This window comes from Corvus hawaiiensis, chromosome 5, assembly GCF_020740725.1.
Source record: "Corvus hawaiiensis isolate bCorHaw1 chromosome 5, bCorHaw1.pri.cur, whole genome shotgun sequence".
NCBI lineage: Eukaryota > Metazoa > Chordata > Aves > Passeriformes > Corvidae > Corvus > Corvus hawaiiensis.
Genome location: NC_063217.1, coordinates 75416518 through 75434884, shown reverse-complemented (window position 1 = coordinate 75434884; position 18367 = coordinate 75416518). Strand labels below are relative to the sequence as shown.

Sequence of the window (18367 nt, the reverse complement as noted above, 5' to 3'; positions counted from 1 at the left end):
AGTGACAAATGAGTTACATCTTGTTACTCTTCTGAGACTCCACATTTGAAAGGGACATTGGAAAATACAGCATCAACCTGACTGTTTCCAGCTCTCACAGTCTGAACAGAGGAGCTGTACTGTGATCCAAGAGCATGGGAGTGGATTGCCTATCAGCAATCCCAGCTCTGTGCCTTACTGGCTGAAGATAAATGGTTGAGATGTTCCCTTGTACAAAATGGAAGGGGAACTTCAGACTGCTCAGGCAGCAGAGTGAATCTCCAGGGTGTCAGGTGATACAGTGCAGCTGACCAGTGTTGAGGTGCCAGTAAAGGTGCGTGGGGAGCACCAAACTGCTCATTTCACCCGCTCTCACCTTGCAGTCCCAATGACCATGTTAGTAACCAAATTAGCTGTGCTTATAAGCCTCACTTAACAGCTGCTTTGTTTGTAGAGCTCCATGAGGGAATTGTAGCTTGTCCTAATTCATGGGAACTTCTTTCCCAACTCAGATTTTATGAACATGTGGAACTACATACAGAAATCTTTCAGACTCACCAGAGACAGACCATAGGCCTGGCATAGACAAACTGCAGGTCCCCCGGTGTGTGAAAGGGTTATGTTTGCCTGTCACTGCCTGCCCATCCCTCTCCTTTTATCTTTGATTAAAGATACAAGCCACACACTGACCAGCACGTGGACAGCCAGCAAAGTGCGTGCAAGGAGGTTCACAAGCACACACACATACAGCTGAGGCTTTGTTCCGGTCCTGTTTACTCCAGGGCAAACAGTTGAGCATTGTTTCTGTTTGACAAATTGTAACTGTCCAGCTAGGAGAGATCTAGTTCCAGCTGGTTAGAGCTGCTTGCATGTCTTACCTCCTCCCCCTCCCTCTTCAATAACTCACGAATCCATCTTACCCGGGGACAAAAAGAACAAGTACAAGCTACTTTGTTGAATTCCTTCCCACTTTGAATTGACACTGACCTCATCAGGGTCCTTACTTCGGCTGCCAGCAGAGGTAAGATCTCTTATGAAGCATGGCTCAAAAGGTGAACTCACACTTGACAGGTGTCCCAAAGACCTTAGGGTCCTGCACTTGCGTTATGGTTAGGAGCAGCAAAGAGAGACCCTTTCGTAGTCCCCACCAAGTGCTCTCAGCTTCTCAGGCACTGCAGAACAGCGTACACTTGATAGTGTTGGAGCACAGCCACAGGAATCTCAGAGCTATTTACTACCTAATTACGTTTTTGCCTTGTATAGCACCTGATGCAGCAGGGACTGAGCATCCACTGTACAACACCAAAAGTCATGTACACCTCTTGATCCCAGTCTCAGAAAATTAATATCAGAGCACTCTATTGTAAAAAAAAAAGCTGCTCATTTTCTGTTAGACAGACAAAGTAAGGCCAGAATGCCACTAAGTGCTGGATTTACATCCTCTTTCCATCAAGTAAATTACATTACCTTTTTCAAGACAACTTATTGCTTTAGAAGGACATTGAGGCTCTAGCACAATGTTTTTTCTTTAGCAGAAGAAACAGCTGTCTCAAGGACTGTCATCTCAAATCTTCACAGAGGAGGGGTGACAGAATCAGTTTGGTGCTAAATTACATAAGATGTCTTACAGATCTGCAAAGAGAACACGATAGTTCTAGAAATACAGAACCAAACTGAAATTCCTGGCTTAGTGAGGCCTAAAGTCTTACTCCTAAAGGCATCAGTATCATACGAACTCTGTACGAACAGGTGCTTGCTAGCTTCACTGTTCAGTCAAAAAGGTGGATTCAGAAACTCTCTAATCCATTTTCCAAATTATCCTCCTTAGGTTACGTAGCATTTCAAAACTGGTTTCCATTTAATTTTTTCCGTTGTGTAATTAAAAGCCGGTGTTCTTTCCCTAGTGCTGAAATGCCTCTAAATAGACACGCACAGAGGGAAGCCCTTGAGAGCATAATTTAAAGCTAAACTTGTCCCATCGTCCAGAACCCTGACCTTTGACTCCTGAGCAAACAGTAGGCCTGGATAGTGAGTGCACGGTTCATGTGTATATGGTTTGTGCTTGTATATGTAGTTAAAGTAATGCAGTTTAAGTACTATAAAATATGTCACAAAATTCAAATGTAATAAGCAGAATATAAGCCCCAAAGTTCTTTATTTGTTTATCCCACCATCAGTACACAAGCTAAGGCTGAGTGCCGTGTTAACATTTCTGCTGTATTGCATTTAATGGGCTGCTTTAAGCTTCTTTGCATGCCAGCCTTGTGTGCAAGAATACTGATTTCCCATTTAGAAGGGGAAATTGTTCTTGTGGGCCCTGTGAGGGAAGGCGTGCTCAGCTTCAGTACCGTTAGCCTAGCTCATACCAGCAGATCTCATGATTGCCCCTCTCACTTGTTCCTCCAGTTACTAAGAATTCTGTAGATAAACTTCACTTTATCTGAAGGGAGGAAGTTGCTGCCGGATGCAGAGTCAGGAAGGACAGCAGCCTATTGCACACAGCAATAGCTTTAGAGGAACAGTCATTTTCCCATGCAGATGGGAAAACAAGACTGTTAACCACCTGTGTGCCATGCCACTCATTCAGCCTGTACCACTCCAGCAAACTGGAAGGAAAGGCCTTTTCCCTTATCATTTAAAAGGGGAAAAATAAACTATTGAAGCTCATTGGTAGCCTGAGCTGACAGAAATAGAAGTCTTGAGATTAGAGGCTGTGAGGCAGGGACTCTGTACCTTGTGCAGCAACAGGAATCAAGCCTTTCCCTCTGCTCTCAACTCCCCATGTAACCATAACTGGTTGGGCTTAGATTAGCCAAGAACACAATGCCCATGAGAACCGATAGCTGACGGTCCAGTTCAGCTGCCAAGGGTCAAGGCAACCGGAGAAAGCACTGTATGCTCAAGAGTTGATAACACAGTTGTTTTAAGAGTCCCTTGGGCTATCTTTGGAGGGCACTTAGAAGATTAAGCTGATCTGAAAGAATGCAGACAACCAGGATGTTCTCTTTTCACATGTGCTCTGCTCAGTCATCCTTTCTTTTGCTCAAGTAGGAAGTCTGAGGGCAGTTGATAGCGCCTCCCAAATCAGGCTGCCAAGCCCTCAATATTTGTCAAAATTCTACTTTTGACAGATGGCTATCCTTCTGTGGCAGTAAAGCTCACAATGCCCATCCCTAGGCTCAAATTAAAAGTGGCAACATCTCCAAGCTGCAGAGGTAGTCAGTACCTCCTCATTTCAGCTGCTAAACAGATTATTCAGGGGGAATGAAAAAAAAAAAAAGAATAAAGCCTTCAAGCCTTCCAGTGGTTATCTCCCCACTAAACACTTCTTCCTGGGAGGGCCAAAACAAGCAAACAGGTGCAAAGGCATGTGCCCCCCGAAACCCAAAGACAAGCCTCCCTATACTGAAAATTAAATAGTGGTTTTCTGAATTCCAGCATAGTATACTGCAGGCAGGCAGCCCCAGAGCTGGCTCTTCTGTAGGAACTGAAGCAGATGGATCAGGATCTTGCTCACAAAGAGCAGCCACTTCAGTTTGGAGAGAGTGACATTGAACCTCAGAAGCTGGGAGGACTTGAAACATCCCCAAGGATGCAACATGTTGTGTATATCCCAAGCCTTGGTCCCCTCTGCCTGTGTCTGCTGCTTTCTGGGGCGGTTACAGTTTAGAGTTTGCAATGTCATTTTAATTTTTTATTGCTCTAGGATTAAAGTCCTCTAGGACTTGCTCACATTAAGGAACCAAGGCCCATAGACTCAGTCTTTACACAACCAACTATTTACCACTTGGCCAGCCTCTCAGTGGCCTTATATCTGCATATCCTGATAAGATAAGGATACATCAAAAGTGTAATTAACTCTCCAATTGCCTCTCTGAGCTCCTTCAGCTTTGTCCCTGAAGCATTGTTACTTTAAAGTGCAAGTCATTTGCTCCCCACTTACATAAGTCCTTCAGGGAAATCTCTACCTTGTGTTAAGTGCAGTCTGGCTGTCCCTCTGCCAGAGAAAAGTTAGAGCAAAGCCCTACCTGGAGCCTGGAGGGAACAGCATGCTGTAATCTCTTCTAAGCATGAGCAGCCACCCTGCTCTGAGGTACAAGTTGCCCATGGCTGGGGTGTCACCTCACTAGTCTCTTGGTGCAGTGCTCCCCTAAAGCAGCTGATGCGGGGTCAGTAGCTCTGACCCAGGAAGCTGTGACTGGTCCAGAGAGATGGTCCACTGGAGGATTGTCTTCCTGGGTCCCGGTGTCTTCCCTCAGCTGCTAGCTGGAGTGCTTGTGCAGAGAAGCTATCAGCTCTTAGTGATTTTCAGCTCGTGATTCCAGCTCTTGCTCTACTGGGCAGTCTCCAGGCCAGACCAGGGAGAGAGAGATGAGAGACCCGTGTAGCAGTTCTGCACAAGGTAGCTTTATTAGTGCATACCCGGTGAAGGGGAGGCCAAATACAACCTTCTCTCTGCCCTCACAGGGGTAGAGGGCTGGCTTTTATAGGGATACAGGGCGTGGGTGTCCGAGGGTAAAGGCCAATGGGTTACAAAGGATCTGCATAGGGTCTCCCAAAGGATTCTGTGTCTGTCTTCTTCTCGCCGTAGCTGCAAAGTGGTTGCCTTTCCAGGGAGTCCTGCTGGGAGGTTAAGCAATCTCCTTATCTCAGCAGACGTCCTTCCAGGGCAGGGGCTGGGCATACCCCACACTCCCCCAACAGAGTTCTTCTCTGGAGAATAGCATTATTTTTAATGATTTAGAAGAGATCTGAACTTAATCACATCACTGAGCCCCCTAGTTCAACACACCTATATAACTGGTAGTCCCAGCTACTCTTATTCCTGAAGCTCTTGGCTCTCAGTACAAAATCGTTATCTTTCATCCCTTCATAACAGTTTGTTGGATGTCCCAAGTGCTATTGTATACAGGTTACTGGGTGCAGGGTGCTTGAGCTAAAGAACAGGCAGCTGTAGCCAAAGTTAAGTGATTCCTCCCGAGAACTGAGGCTCCATCCCATTGGTAGCTGCCTCTCTTGAGCCATAGAGTCGATCAGAGCAGCAAAGCTTCTTTGTGACTTCGTGATACAACCTTCCCTTCTAAGGTCTTGTTATGCTTTCTGGACAGGACATGGCTAAACAGAGTCACTAGCACAACCTCAGTGGCAGTCTCCTGGTCACACAGGTTAGCATATTATGTCTCATCCAGCAGTGTTTTAACTTGCTCTAAAAGCAAAGTCACCCAGTTAAGCATATGTGAAGGATGTTTCATGCTTTCTGAACTCCAAGTCTCTCTGTACAGCTGCACCAGGAGACACAAACACCTGCTTGTCTCAGTAAGTCCTCTTCATAATGATACATTTCCCATATTGAATCAAATATCTGGAAAAAATGTCTTCACAACAAAACCTTAAAATCTGCTGGAAGCCACAGAAAATTTTTATTTTCATCCTTTGAAACCACCTTGATATTCAACCATGGAGAGAATTCAGTGTTTGAGAGGGGTTTTTTGGGTGACAGAGGGGGAGTTGCATTTCCCTTCGTGCACTGAGTACATGGACGCCAGAGGTGCAAAAAGCAAGATCCATTCCAAACAGGGAAGGGAAAGGAGGGGGCAGTGAGAAGCATGGAGACAGACCACGCAGGCAAAACAGGAAGTTCTGGCTGAAGAGGAAATGCTTCAATGCTGTCTTAAAAACATTTTGCTATGAAACTCCATGCAGCTATAGAGAGGTGAAAGAAAAGCAGCTTTCTGCAGATTCAGCAGTCTGAAGCTCGTGTCCTGCCACACACAGGCTGTTGCCCCTTTCCCTGAAGAAGGTCCACAGCTTGTGCTGCCCCTGTATGAGCAGCTGGAGAGAGGAACCAGGCTCCCGAGAAGCAGCCTGAACACAGACACTTCCATTTCATGTGCGCAGGCTGCATGTGTCATTTCAGGTGGTTTCTAGAAGTAGATGAGGCACGCTCGTAATCCTTCAGTGGTACGTGCTCTTCCACTTTGGAAGCAGCTTGTCCAGTGACCAGATCGGCTACATCACGCAACATCATTCCCAGTTTCTGGCCGTCAGGATCCCACACAGGGGAATGTGGTTCGGCAGCAGCCTCAAAAGCCTCAGTGACACATCACTTCATCAGCAGATTAGTTTCCCCAGGATTCTCAGAAAGAGTCTTCTGACGTATAGGCTCTAAGAGAAAATGGATTAATGGGATCACAGTGAACCTGTCTGAACATTCCCATTTAGAAATAAAGTACCGTTCATCGGCCTTACCTTACTTTAGTGCCTGTGTAAGTAGAGAGGGAGCAGACTCCTTTTTAAGGGCTAGGAGATGAAAAGTGTGAGCAATAAGAAAAAGCCAGATGTGGCAAGTGTCTAGAGATAAGAGCAATCCTTGTGTATCAGGTTGCAATGTCAGATAAGTCACAGATGTCACTAATGCCTTGCGTGGTCACAGCCACACAGCTCCTTCCTTCTGTGCTTTCAGACACAGCCTTTCTCCAAGCAATCAAGGGTACTCCCTGTGAATGAACGACAGGATGAGAATCGATGAGCACTGTTCTTCCTAATTCTGACATCTCAAGAAATAATTGAAATCTCATGGACCTCAGTTGTAACTTCCCATTTAGTTTGTTAAATGCCAGGACGCCTCTTGTGCAGAAGCAAGTCAGCCTCTTAAAGCCACTTTAGATAATCCCATGATCCATGGGACAACAAACAGGCAGAATTTCCAAGTACAAAGATGGCCCTGTAGTCAACATCTCTGAAGCTGAAAGACTCTTTGTGTTGTGCAACCAGCATCATCTCTGAATTTTCTCAGAAGCCAGTGTAAAGAGGCTCACTCCAGCCTCCATTCTGTAGAGGGTAAAGCTTTCTTGCCTACTGTTCAGGGCTCCTTCAGCACAGAGGGCAGCTGCTGCAAGGCTCACACAAGCCCAGGCACACATGCGCACACACACATGCATGATCTACCCAACCTGCTTTTGTTGCTCTGGGGCTTCAGCAAAGCCTGTTATCCATTTTGCTGAGTAGTCTTCTTTTTCTTTCTAATAATGGTGAATGGCAGTTTTCAGTTCACTGTCAGTGGTGATCTCAAAATGACAGGCCAGCAAAACATTGCATAGACCACAAAGGAGTGCTTTCCTTGGCAGCACGCCCAACTCTGTCATATTAATGCTAGCCAAGAGCTATTGTCCTTGACAAGTGCCTCTGCACCAGCAGAACAGGATCCACTGCAAAGAGTTCTTCCCATGTGCTACACTGCTGCTGTCTCGTGAGCCTTTAGGAAGGCTGAAATATCTGTCAGTGCTGGAAAACTCACATCCCCTAAAACCAGCTGTTTTACAGAGCTCAGGGGCAGCGATTTGGCATTGGAGAAGAGAACCACTGCCCAGAAGTTAGCTACAGAACAGCACTAAATGCACCCAGAAGACACCTAGGCCAAACAAAACCAAGCAGACTGGGAGCCAGTGAGGAAAGGGCATTCACACTGTGCAAGGATAGGCAGCCAAGTGAGCAGAGTAGGCAGTGCACGGCTGGCTTAGGGCAGAGGGTAAAAAACACTTTGAAGACCACTAAAACCCCATGTTTTGCCAACACTGAAATATCCTGCCCATGCTCTGCTTTGATAATGCCCTCTCATTTGTGATGAAAGAAAGTGCAGGTTCCCAAATACAAGATCAAAACATTTTCTTTCAGTGATGAACAAATCCTTCTCATCACAGAAACCCTCCCCCACAAAATTTTTCTTCCATTTTTCTGTGACTTCCAATTAATAAATGCTTTGTTGTAAAGTTGTCAGCCCTCCCATGTGGAGCAGGGCGCTATCAAACTGCTTAAATACTGGCAGTAAGAATTTTTCTTTTGAAAAAAGGAAATTAAAGAACATGATGTGAGTTACAGAAAACTTCCCCCATGTAAGAACAGATCAGAAGAGGGATTCTGGGGAGCCAGTGAGACCAGAGAGCACAGCACTGGCATGTTGGGCAATTAACCTTCAGATAGCTCTTAGCTTCTGTCCAGGGCCTGCGTGTCAACAAGGCCTAGAGGAAGTCTGTACGCACTAATTTTCACTAAGGAACAGAACTACCTGAGTGTGCCCAGCTTGTGTTTAAGAGAGATGACTTTCCCCAGCAAAAGTGACGTTGGTTATGGCTGCTGCCTGTCAACACACTAAGCTGCTGAGCCCACAAGAGAGGTGCCCCCAGCCAGTGTGGTGCCCCGGCACACAGGACCCCCCACTCACCTTCAGGGGGCCCTGTAGGCAGTTCCTGGAGCCGCCTGGAAGGTGTTCCCATGCTCAAGGAGGTGTTCATGTTCCCTAGTACTAAGTGAGAATGTGGTAAGCTTGAGGTCGTGACGTGTTCTAGTCAGATAAAGGCAGGAGCTAAAAGGACACTCATTCATGCTATGCTGGATGCTTCTGAGGGGAGAAAAGTCAAATGGTTCCAGCCTCCACTCATCTGTCTTTCAGCTGGAAAACTTTCTGGTGCCTTGTCTCATCCACAGGGGAGTCACACCCCTGTCACTTTGATTCTGCTTTTAAGACATTATGAATTAAGGAGAGGAAAGGACACATTCTTTTCAAGCACCTGTAAATCTTGGAACAGAACACCGTCTGTCTGTTTTATTTAGTTGTTGATGTTATTATCACTTTCTGATTTGGGATATTAGGCAAACCTTCCTTTCCCTGATGAAAGAGCGAGAACACCCACTGAGTGTCAAAAGCAAGAATATAAAAGAGAAGCTCCATAAATGGTTTTGCTCTGTTTTCCAGATGGAATCTGAAGAGAAGGTGTGTGAGTGAGATCTGAGTTTTATGGAAATGCATTACACTTGTGGACAGAAATCTGATTGCTGTGCTCTGCCACTTGTAGCTTTTTGGTTTTCTTTACATAGACCTTTTCTCTTTTCATACTTAGACAAGGTTGTGCTTCCTTTTCCATCCCAGGGGATTGCCAGTGAGGTTTGAATAGAGTAATTTCTTTTCCTAAGTTGAGAAAGTGTTACCATTTCTGAAGCTGAGTCACCTATGCATGATTGGAGCTTTAAAGGCACAATCTTCAAAGGTGGCTGGGGATTTGACTACTCAATTAAACCAAGAGAAACTGAATCTCCCAATCCTCTGAGGTGCTTTGGGAAAATCTCTTGCTAAATGTAGCAGCTTAATGAAGATCTAAAGATACAAAAAGTCATTTTCATCTCTTTTTACTGAAAAACCAGGGCTACTTCCACACAGTGGAAACTTGACAGCCGTTAAAGAACATCACAAACTCCACAGAGGCGAACCTTACTCCATTCTTCTGGACTGCAATGCGGTTAGTATCCCTATTGTTTCTTTCCTGAAGCATGGCTAAATGATAGGGCTAAGGCAGAATATCGGCTGTATTTTGGGGCTGCTTTTCCACAGGCAATATAGAGAATGGCACATCAGAGGTCTGCAGCATACTGTTTGGATACAGGAAGTGTTCATCCAGGTCAGGTGGCTTGATTCAAGTTCACGCCTTCATATTTCCATTCCTATTCATAAGTAAAATATGAATTGGCACTAGAACACGTACATGAAAGCTGTCAGAGCACTGTGGGCACCAGCTGCTCCTAGTTGCCCTAACCACCCTCCGCCCATTGGCCAGCAGTCCTACTTAGGCTCATGGGCTGGCTTCTCCTATAAGTGCTGTGCTGTTTGTTTAGTTTTATTAGTCTGTGTCCCACTGTCCTGCCTGTATTTCAGGGTTGTCTTACTGCTGTGGAGTGGCCTGTTATAGTTTAGGTGCTGCAGTTGCCTTCATGAGGCCTGCTGTGCCCTGGGCCTGCTCTCTTGCAGCAGTGTGGGCTGTTCCCTATGCCTGAGGGCATGGCCATGCCTGCAGATGGTTAGCTGGACATCCCAGCTCACTTGCTTCCACTGCTCCTTTGGACAGGCATGCTGACCTCTGACTTGATGCCCATGCCAAGCAATGGGTTACAACAGAAGGGCTTCAATAAAACACCTGAGAACCAGGTTGCCCTGGGTACGAAGTGCCAGGTACCACTGTATTTACCAACATACTGTAAATTGAGGTGCAGTTGTAAGTGCAGCTTTGATTGCTCTGTAAATTGTCATCACACTTTGTTGACTGGTACATCCAACATGAGTCTGTAATCATTCCAGAGGACTTAGCTATCCTATTACTGTTTACATACTGAAAGCTTTTTAGTTTAGGGTTTGTTTAGTGCAACAATTTTTTTTCATTTAGTCCCTTGATTTATTTCATTTAAAGCTGTACATATGAGCTTCGTGAGTCATCCGATTCAGAAACGTTGTTAGAATCAGAGCAATAGCTGGTGGGTTGTTCTGTTTGTTGATAGGCTATTTTTCCCTTAGCATGAGCTGTAAACAACAGATGACTTATGGAAAGAAAATTTGTCAAAAATGATGGATATTATCTATGTAAAGGTTGTCTGTGACATTCAGGAAACCTGATTTGTACAAATTCTGAAGCTCACACCATAGCAGAGGATTGCAAAACTCATCCATCTGGTAGCTCCCTTATGGTTTTTTTAGGCCAAATTTGTGAAGTGATGTGGCTTCAGTGATAATACAATCCAGATGCTGGCCTACAGGGAGCAAAAGTATTTACTAAGCAAAATAATTCCCCTGTTTTTCAGTGATAAATTCACCAGATTCCCCTCACCTTGTGAGAAAGGAATACATTATGCCGAACAGTAGCAGGAAGCTCTACATCTTATCAAATGGCTCACTTATACAAATTGTTGACACCCACCCAATAATGGCATCAAGCCTTGTTTTTGCCACATATTTACAGTGTGGGAAAGGGGGAATTGGGATTCATTTTACTTTACAGGCTAAAGTTTCTTGAAATCTGGTGTATTCACTGAGCAGGACTCAAGTTGGGGTGATTTGCTGTGACAGAGCGTGCAGTCTGTGAGCAGTCAGGTGCTTAAGGGAGGGGGGAAGCTTTGGAATTTATTTGCTTGGAGAGTATCATACCTAATGTTAAGGAAACTCCTTTTCCCCTGAAGCTAGCTAGCTAGCATGATTCTGCATCTGTAAACTTTCTGCAGCACTTGGCTTTTGCTCTAGATCATTCCATGAGTGCATTCTGCTGATGTTTATACAGTTGTTAAATGCTGTAACACTAAGTCCATTCAGGAATGAAACTGGGATCTGCATCCCAGTGCCCTGATAATCCAGCTAACTGCTTCCTTGACACTGCATTGCAACTGGTTGTAAGTGGAGTTTGGTATAGAAAATATGGAAGTATATAGACCTGTGTTGCTGGAAAAACACTGCTAAACCTGTTGGTGAACATTTAAGGGGATAGGCAATAAAGCAGGAGGAGTGGAAGGTTTTTTAAGTAGTCTGAGACTTGCCATAGAGTCTTTTGTAAGTGACCTCTTGTTTTCTGTGCAGCTCAACACAAACTGCCCTTCGTGGTTCTTTCATGAGCGTTGTTATCTTGTCTTGAGTTTTGCAAGCTGAAGTTAATTGACAATACTGGTAGCCAAAGCTATTGCCCCAACAGGGAATGCGTGTAGGGAGAATTCCAAATCGCACTCAAGTTGTAGAAAGGATATCTCTGTTGGAGTTGCCTCAGGAACACACAGGCGGTGTGTTAATCTATCTCCTCACCTGTTGTCTATAAATTTCAGCCAGTTTCTAGCCAGTGGTTACTTTTAATCTATTCCCTGTATGAAAGGATTTTTGTCAAGGTGGAAGCCAGGCCTGTCACTGATTTTTCAAGAGGCTTATTTTGTTTTATTAAATCTTGTACAGAGTTAAATACAGGAGCTCTTGGTACAAGGAAAGGTAATTGTTTTACAAAGCTGGTCTGTAGGGAACTTAGTGGAGACGGCTTTTAATAAAAATCATCTGGAAGGATGCCATGATTTAATTGAATGGCCACCCCACTGAGCAAGGCACATGCTAAAACAGGAGGGTGTGGATTAAGCCCTGCACCATCCAGTATGGCTGTGAATATGTCATCCTGTGACAGCAAATGGGTACCTGCCCCAGCAAGTCTTTCCAGGCTCCTGCTGGGAATATGTTCTGAAATGCTGTGAGGCCCTTCCCAGCTGTGTGCCTGCAGGCAGGCCTGCCCTTGTAAAGGCTCCACATGCCTGAAGCGATACTCACGGCTGGTGCCTTGCTGTTCTTTATGTTCAAGAGGCGCTTACAGGACCTGCCAGCAGCACTCTGGGAACACATCAGGGTGTGCCTAGCAGCAGGCTGTGTGCAATGCCAGGCTGAGTAACCAGGCTCTGCTGGAAAACCACCTGAACCAGGAAAAACTGGTGCTGCTTAGGTGGAGCTGGAGAGATGATTGAAGTTCCCTAAAGCAGTCTTTCATTGAGAAAATGGCTAGATAAGCTTCTTCTGTCCTTGTTTCTAAGTAAGTGCTTTAGGTTTGATGTTGATTTAGGAGTCACAGCAGTGCTGATCCCTTTCCTTATCTGGTGAGACAGGCATGAGGTCTGTAACTGGCTTCCTGTGATCGAGGGTGGGCACATGTTCGTGGCAGCAGCTCTCCTAGGAGAGAACCTGGAGCCTGGATCTAGGAGTATTGTGGAGCTTGGCAGACAGCTGTTTCTCCCAGTTTGGTGCAGTGCCTCATGTTCCATTTCCAGCATGTTTCTATTAGTGAGGTGACACCACCTGGTGCCAGTCTGCAAAGCTGCCTCTTTCTCTCCCTGGATGCAGCCACCTGCCAAGAGCCTTTGCTGGTAGTGCGCTAAAGCTCAGGCAGGGAAATTCAGGCAGGCATCAAGGACTCGGTTTTCTCTTAGCAGTATTCCAGTGTCTGGGTGGCAAGGTTGCACACAGGGTATGGGTTTATGTAGATGTGCTGAGTGCCTTCATGAAACCCTGACCAGATTTGGCAACTGGGAGATGAGAAAGCAAGTATTTTTTCTGCTCTGCACCTGGTCTGGTATTTTGTAGAAGGTCATAAAATCAGCAGCAAATAGGAGATGACTGTCTCCAAAGTCCAGAGATATAAAATCATGCCAAGGGGTGTGTGGGGGGATAAAGTGTGAAGGTGTGGAAGACTTCATGACTTCTTATTGCAGCTGTAACAGGTTAAGAAAAAAAAGAAAAATGAAAAACAAAACAAACACACAAAACACAAAACCACCACCACCAACAACAAAAACACAAACAAACAAACCAAACTAAACTAAACCAACAAAAAAAACCACAAAAAACCCCCACAAAAAACAAAAAACCCCATGACTCGTATGTCCTCCCACCACAGTAACAGGTATTTCCGTTTTGTGGTAGCCTGGTAGATTTAGGGAGTTTCTGGAACACATTGGAAAGGGCTGCTTTACAGCCTACATCATTAACTGCTAGAGAAAATGATTGGAGTAGTAGCAACTTAAATAACAGTGAGGCGACAGAATCAGAAACAGACACTCAAGCTTGCTATGAAAACCAGCAACAAAGAAGCTCTGAAAAACTATTGTTATTTCTAGAGAATTTCTGTGAGCATCAACACCCAAGTTGAAGTGGAAGTGACCTTGCAGAATCTTCAGCCGTGAGAGGACAGGTCTTGCAACTTGGTCCACATGAAAGAAACAAAAACCCACCCTCATCATCAGGTGTGTCCTGGGGAGCTGCTCTGTGAGCAAGGACAGAATTGTGGGCAGTTTTACTTCATCTCCATGGTCTTTGATTTATGCTGGGTAGAGCAATGCATTGCCATTTGCTTGCCAGTTTGTTGTGACTTCTACCTGCAGTTTCAAAATCTCTTTGTAAGGTTTTCCATCTCTTTTTGCTCTGATGATAGGTATTGGGACAATCTGGAAACTGTCTTTAAATGTCCAACTGCATCTCTGGAACTGTTGAAATCTGACTGGTACTTCCTAGCAGGAAGCAAACACATAAGCAAGCAGAAGCAAAACGTCATACTCAGGTATGAGTAGATTTATTGGAGAAGAATCCAAGATCTAGGCAGTTTGCTGGCAAAACACAGCTAGAAAATTGGGATTGGAGGAAGTTTTACCGTTTCCACCACTCCAAAGTTATGTCACATTTCTTTAATGCTATACAGCTGCTGTAGGGCATTCAAAGATGTGCTTTCAAAGATGCTTTTACCTTGCAGGCAGCCACTGACTGTATTTAGCTGAACCAGCCTCTGATAATGTTTAAGCACAGACCACAGCATGTGGCAAAATAACTGTTAGCAACTGCCTGAAGAAACCCATTAAAATAAGCAGCTGTTTATTCTGATGCTTAATAAGAAAGCAGTTAGAGTGTTGCAATTCTATGCTTACTGAAACATTCAAGAGCTCTTCAAGGTAAATGACAGTAAACTGGAGTAATGTAAGTCTTGAGTATATTTAGAGCTTGCCTTCAGGTACCTCCTTAGAGCTTGTCAGCACAGGGCCTATGTGGAGCTCAAAAGTGTGAGACTGCCCAAGAGGGGGAACAAGTCCAAACACAAGACAGTAAAGCTTGGCGAGGCATTTCTGTCAGGTACTGGAAAAACAGCTGTTGTTCTAAACATCAGTTTCTGCTGTTGTTAACCTGGGATCCCTCGCTTTTTGGATTTTTGACCTAAAAGCTGATGTATGGAGGTAGAGATACCTGCTTTAAAAAAAGCGATAAAATTCTTGGGTTTGGGGGATGAAGGTTGGGTAGAAGATGATTGTAATTATTTTAGTGGAATTCATAATAATGAAAATGGTGCTCTAGAGTGAACCTACTCAGACTTATTACTGTATCCCACAGCCGTAGGAGAGAAGATCCAACAGGCAGGAATTGTGCAGCAAGATTGATTTATTTAATTATCTTACAAACTCTTTTATAGACTTTTTTCTTCATAGTCTAATTGGACAAAGCATCAGCCACCCTCTGGGTGGATTGGCTAAAATCCTCAACATCCATTGTCAAAATATTTTTCTACTCTACCATAAACATAGTTCTACAAGGTCACAAGCGTTCATAGTTTATAGAACTTCTGCTAGTCGCTGCGTGAGAGAGAAAAGTATCCCACGGGCTTAGAAAGAAGCAAGAAAATTCTTGCTAGCAGCAATATTGTATCCACACAGAATCACTATTGGAGGTTTTCTTTTTTTTTTTTCCTCCCTAATTTACTAAAGGACTAAATTCTAGTAAGCTTGCTAGAGTTAATTGCCTGTTAGAAACACAAGGTCGGTGGCCCCTGTTATGGTTTGACTGGCAGTGGTTTAAACAGGTTCTAGGAAAATGAAGTGCTGCTTTAATTGTAGCTGATGCTTTTAAGTTTAAGTGAAGCTTTGTTTCCTAAGTTCATTAAGATACCAACTGCAATTTCTTTTCTAAGGAAGTCAGGTCCAGAGATGTTTTAGATTACGCTGAAAAGATTGTCATTTGGACTACAGGAATGAAAACAAGTACCTGTGGAAGGGTCTGCCCCAGGTATTTATCTGCCGCCTGAGTTTAGCTTCCTTATCTTAGCAGAGACAACTTCCTTAAGAAAATGTGATTCATGACGGAGAGTTTCATCGGAGGATATATGTAGCTAACATAAAAGCTGCTTATGTACATAGGTACATATGTTTGCAGAATTTCCAAATAAATCCTGATGTGAGGGAAGAGCACTTGGAATAAATGCAGTGATGACAAACTCTTGAAGGAAGAAGGGGACTTGGAAGATCCCAGAGGATACTTCATCAATGTCTGAAGAGGGTGTGCGGCATCTGTGCATACATGAGGACTACATCACTCTGTCTTGATCGCACTAGTCAGTGAGCCAAGGCTAGAAACCAGCACCATCCTGAGCAGTTAACACTTACTGGGAACATGAAAAGGAGTGAGGTGTAGGACAACCATGGCAGCTACCTGATCTTGCTGTTTCTTGATGCCTCAGGTTAGCACCACTTGAGAGAACTCAGGTAGTGAGTGAGCTGTGACCATGACAGTGATAGCACTTGAGTACTTCTGAAGGGAAGGGTTTCACCCAGTGAAAATTTTGTACTGAGGCATCTTTTGGTCAGAATAGTGTGTTTTGAGCACTGTGTTCATGAGCTGTGGTGGTGCTCAGCACAAATCCTGTTGCCTAGCCAGAGGTTTGGCCAGCATCTGGTCTGTAATGCTCTGTGTTGACACCACCGTGTTAGAACTGTGCTACAATCCAGGCTGTCTTTGAGAATGAAGAAAAAAAATCTTGGCTGTGGGATTTAAGGCCAAGCATACAGTCTTTTCTCAGCAAAGGTGAAGAGACTTACTCCATTCTATGGGGCGTAGTAATTCTGAATTCAGAAGCACTCAGCTGGGGCAAACTGCTCTGGAGCAATTATTTCAGTTTTCACTTGTATTAAAGGAACCCTTAAAGAAATTGATGTGGTGTCATCAATGTCATAAGTAATGGTAAAAATTTTAGGACTTAATGCTAAGGAGTTTGAAATCTTAAAAAAGTCGGACAGTGATGACAGAACAGTGCTCCTGCCTTTATCAGCTCATCTCTAAATTCAACATGTCACAAGAAGGTGTGCAGAAACATCTCAACAAAAAATTCACAAAGCAGTCTGAGTAAAAGTGTGCTTCATTTCAGTTGTGCACCAGCACCACTCCTGCTGGCCTCCGTGGTGTGTTGGACAGAAGCTAACATTCCTTCTGGGAACGTGCTAATACCCGCTCAGGACGAAGCTGATACCCCTAACTTACTGCCTGAGGTAAAAAATACTATCCAGAGTAATTACCCCAACAAATGTATCAGAAATAGAAATAATAACTGCAATGCCAATGTTGCATTACTTTAAACATTCTGTCTCTCCCCCCAGAGTTCTCCTAGGAAGGCAGGCCAGCCCAGGCCCTGCAGTGATTGTGTTTAGCGGCAGCATAAGGAGAACCGACAGCCACCGTTCCCTCCCCCGTTATTCAGTGTAGCAGCACACCCAAACGGAGCTTGGAACATATATATTCACTGGGTAATTTCTGTATCGCATTAACGAGTTTTGACACTAATGCTAATGCTTCATTAGAAGAAACATGACGAGTAGGCTGGTTCAATGTGCATTTAGCACTGAAAGATTTCTAGCACACGCAGTGAGACTTTTATTGCTGTCTGACAGCTTTGGCTATCTCAAGTCTCTGCTCAGTCGCAGGGGAGGTGCAGCCAGCAGTGCTGCTTTCCCTCCCTTGGCTGCACCGGGGTCCTGGTGCAGAGCCCGATTCTTTGCGTACGGGCACGGACATTTAATCTTGAGGCCTGTTTCGTTCGGGGTCTCCCTCGGCAGACGCTGCAGAGGAGCACAGAAACGGGGGACGGTGGCTTTGCTGGGGCTGTCGAATGGGGCAACAAAGCCAACACTCCTGACACTGCGGAGGCTGCAGAGAGTTTGGAGGGGGGAAGTTGTTGCCGTCTCGTATGTGGCAACCCGACCTGAATCACCGAAACTTAACAGCACCGCGATGAAGAGGCAGGAAAACTTGTGTTCATAGCAGCAAAACCCGCCCGAGCCGGGGCGTCTCGGAGCGGTGGCAGCTCGGGCAGGAGGGCGCCGGGGCCGGCCGGGCCCCTCCCACCCGGCGCAGGTGTTCGACAGCAAGGAAGGGAGCCGGCAGCGAAGGAAGGGAGCCGGCAACGAAGGAAGGGAGCCGGCAACGAAGGAAGGGAGCTGGGAGCGAAGGAAGGGAGCCGGCAACGAAGGAAGGGAGCCGGGAGCGAAGGAAGGGAGCCGGGAGCGAAGGAAGGGAGCCGGCGGCGAAGGCAGGGAGCCGGCGGCGAAGGAAGGGAGCCGGCGACGAAGGCAGGGAGCCGGCAACGAAGGAAGGGAGCCGGCAGCGAAGGAAGGGAGCCGGCAGCGAAGGAAGGGAGCCGGCAACGAAGGAAGGGAGCCGGGAGCGAAGGAAGGGAGCCGGCGGCGAAGGAAGGGAGCCGGCAACGAAGGAAGGGAGCCGGGGGCGAAGGAAGGGAGCCGGCGGCGAAGGCAGGGAGCCGGCGGCGAAGGAAGGGAGCCGGCGGCGAAGGCAGGGAGCCGGCAACGAAGGCAGGGAGCCGGCGGCGAAGGAAGGGAGCCGGCGGCGAAGGCAGGGAGCCGGCGGCGAAGGAAGGGAGCCGGCAGCGAAGGCAGGGAGCCGGCAGCGAAGGCAGGGAGCCGGCGGCGAAGGAAGGGAGCCGGCGGCCAGCCGGGAGCGGACACGCGTCCTTGGGCGGCGAAGCGGGGCTGCCCGGGACAGGGACCGCTCGGGACAGCGACTCCCCGGCCGCGGCGTGCGCGGGGCTCGCGTGGCCGGCGGGGCCGCGCTCCGCGGACTGGAATAAAGCTCAGGCTCGCGTCAGTCAGGGAGCTCTCGGTCGCAGGCACCTCTGTGTTTGCAGAGCCTGGGGGAGCTGGTGCAGACCTGGCTGACAGCTCCCGTCACGCCCGGCCAGAAGATGCTTTTCAGCTCTCCGGCACGCCGGGAGAGGGGGAAACACAGACACCA

General features: G+C 46.3%; 1 long non-coding RNA gene across 1 annotated transcript in view; it reads left to right on the top strand.

Moving 5' to 3' along the window:
* The window catches only part of LOC125325874, a 40863-nt gene extending 24277 nt beyond the window's left edge, over positions 1-16586 (top strand). The window contains exons 5-8 of the long non-coding RNA XR_007203591.1: positions 9178-9272; positions 13429-13554; positions 13743-13868; positions 16491-16586. This is a non-coding gene — a long non-coding RNA (uncharacterized LOC125325874). The remainder of the gene's footprint in view (positions 1-9177; positions 9273-13428; positions 13555-13742; positions 13869-16490) is intronic.
* The last annotated feature ends 1781 nt before the right edge of the window (positions 16587-18367 follow it).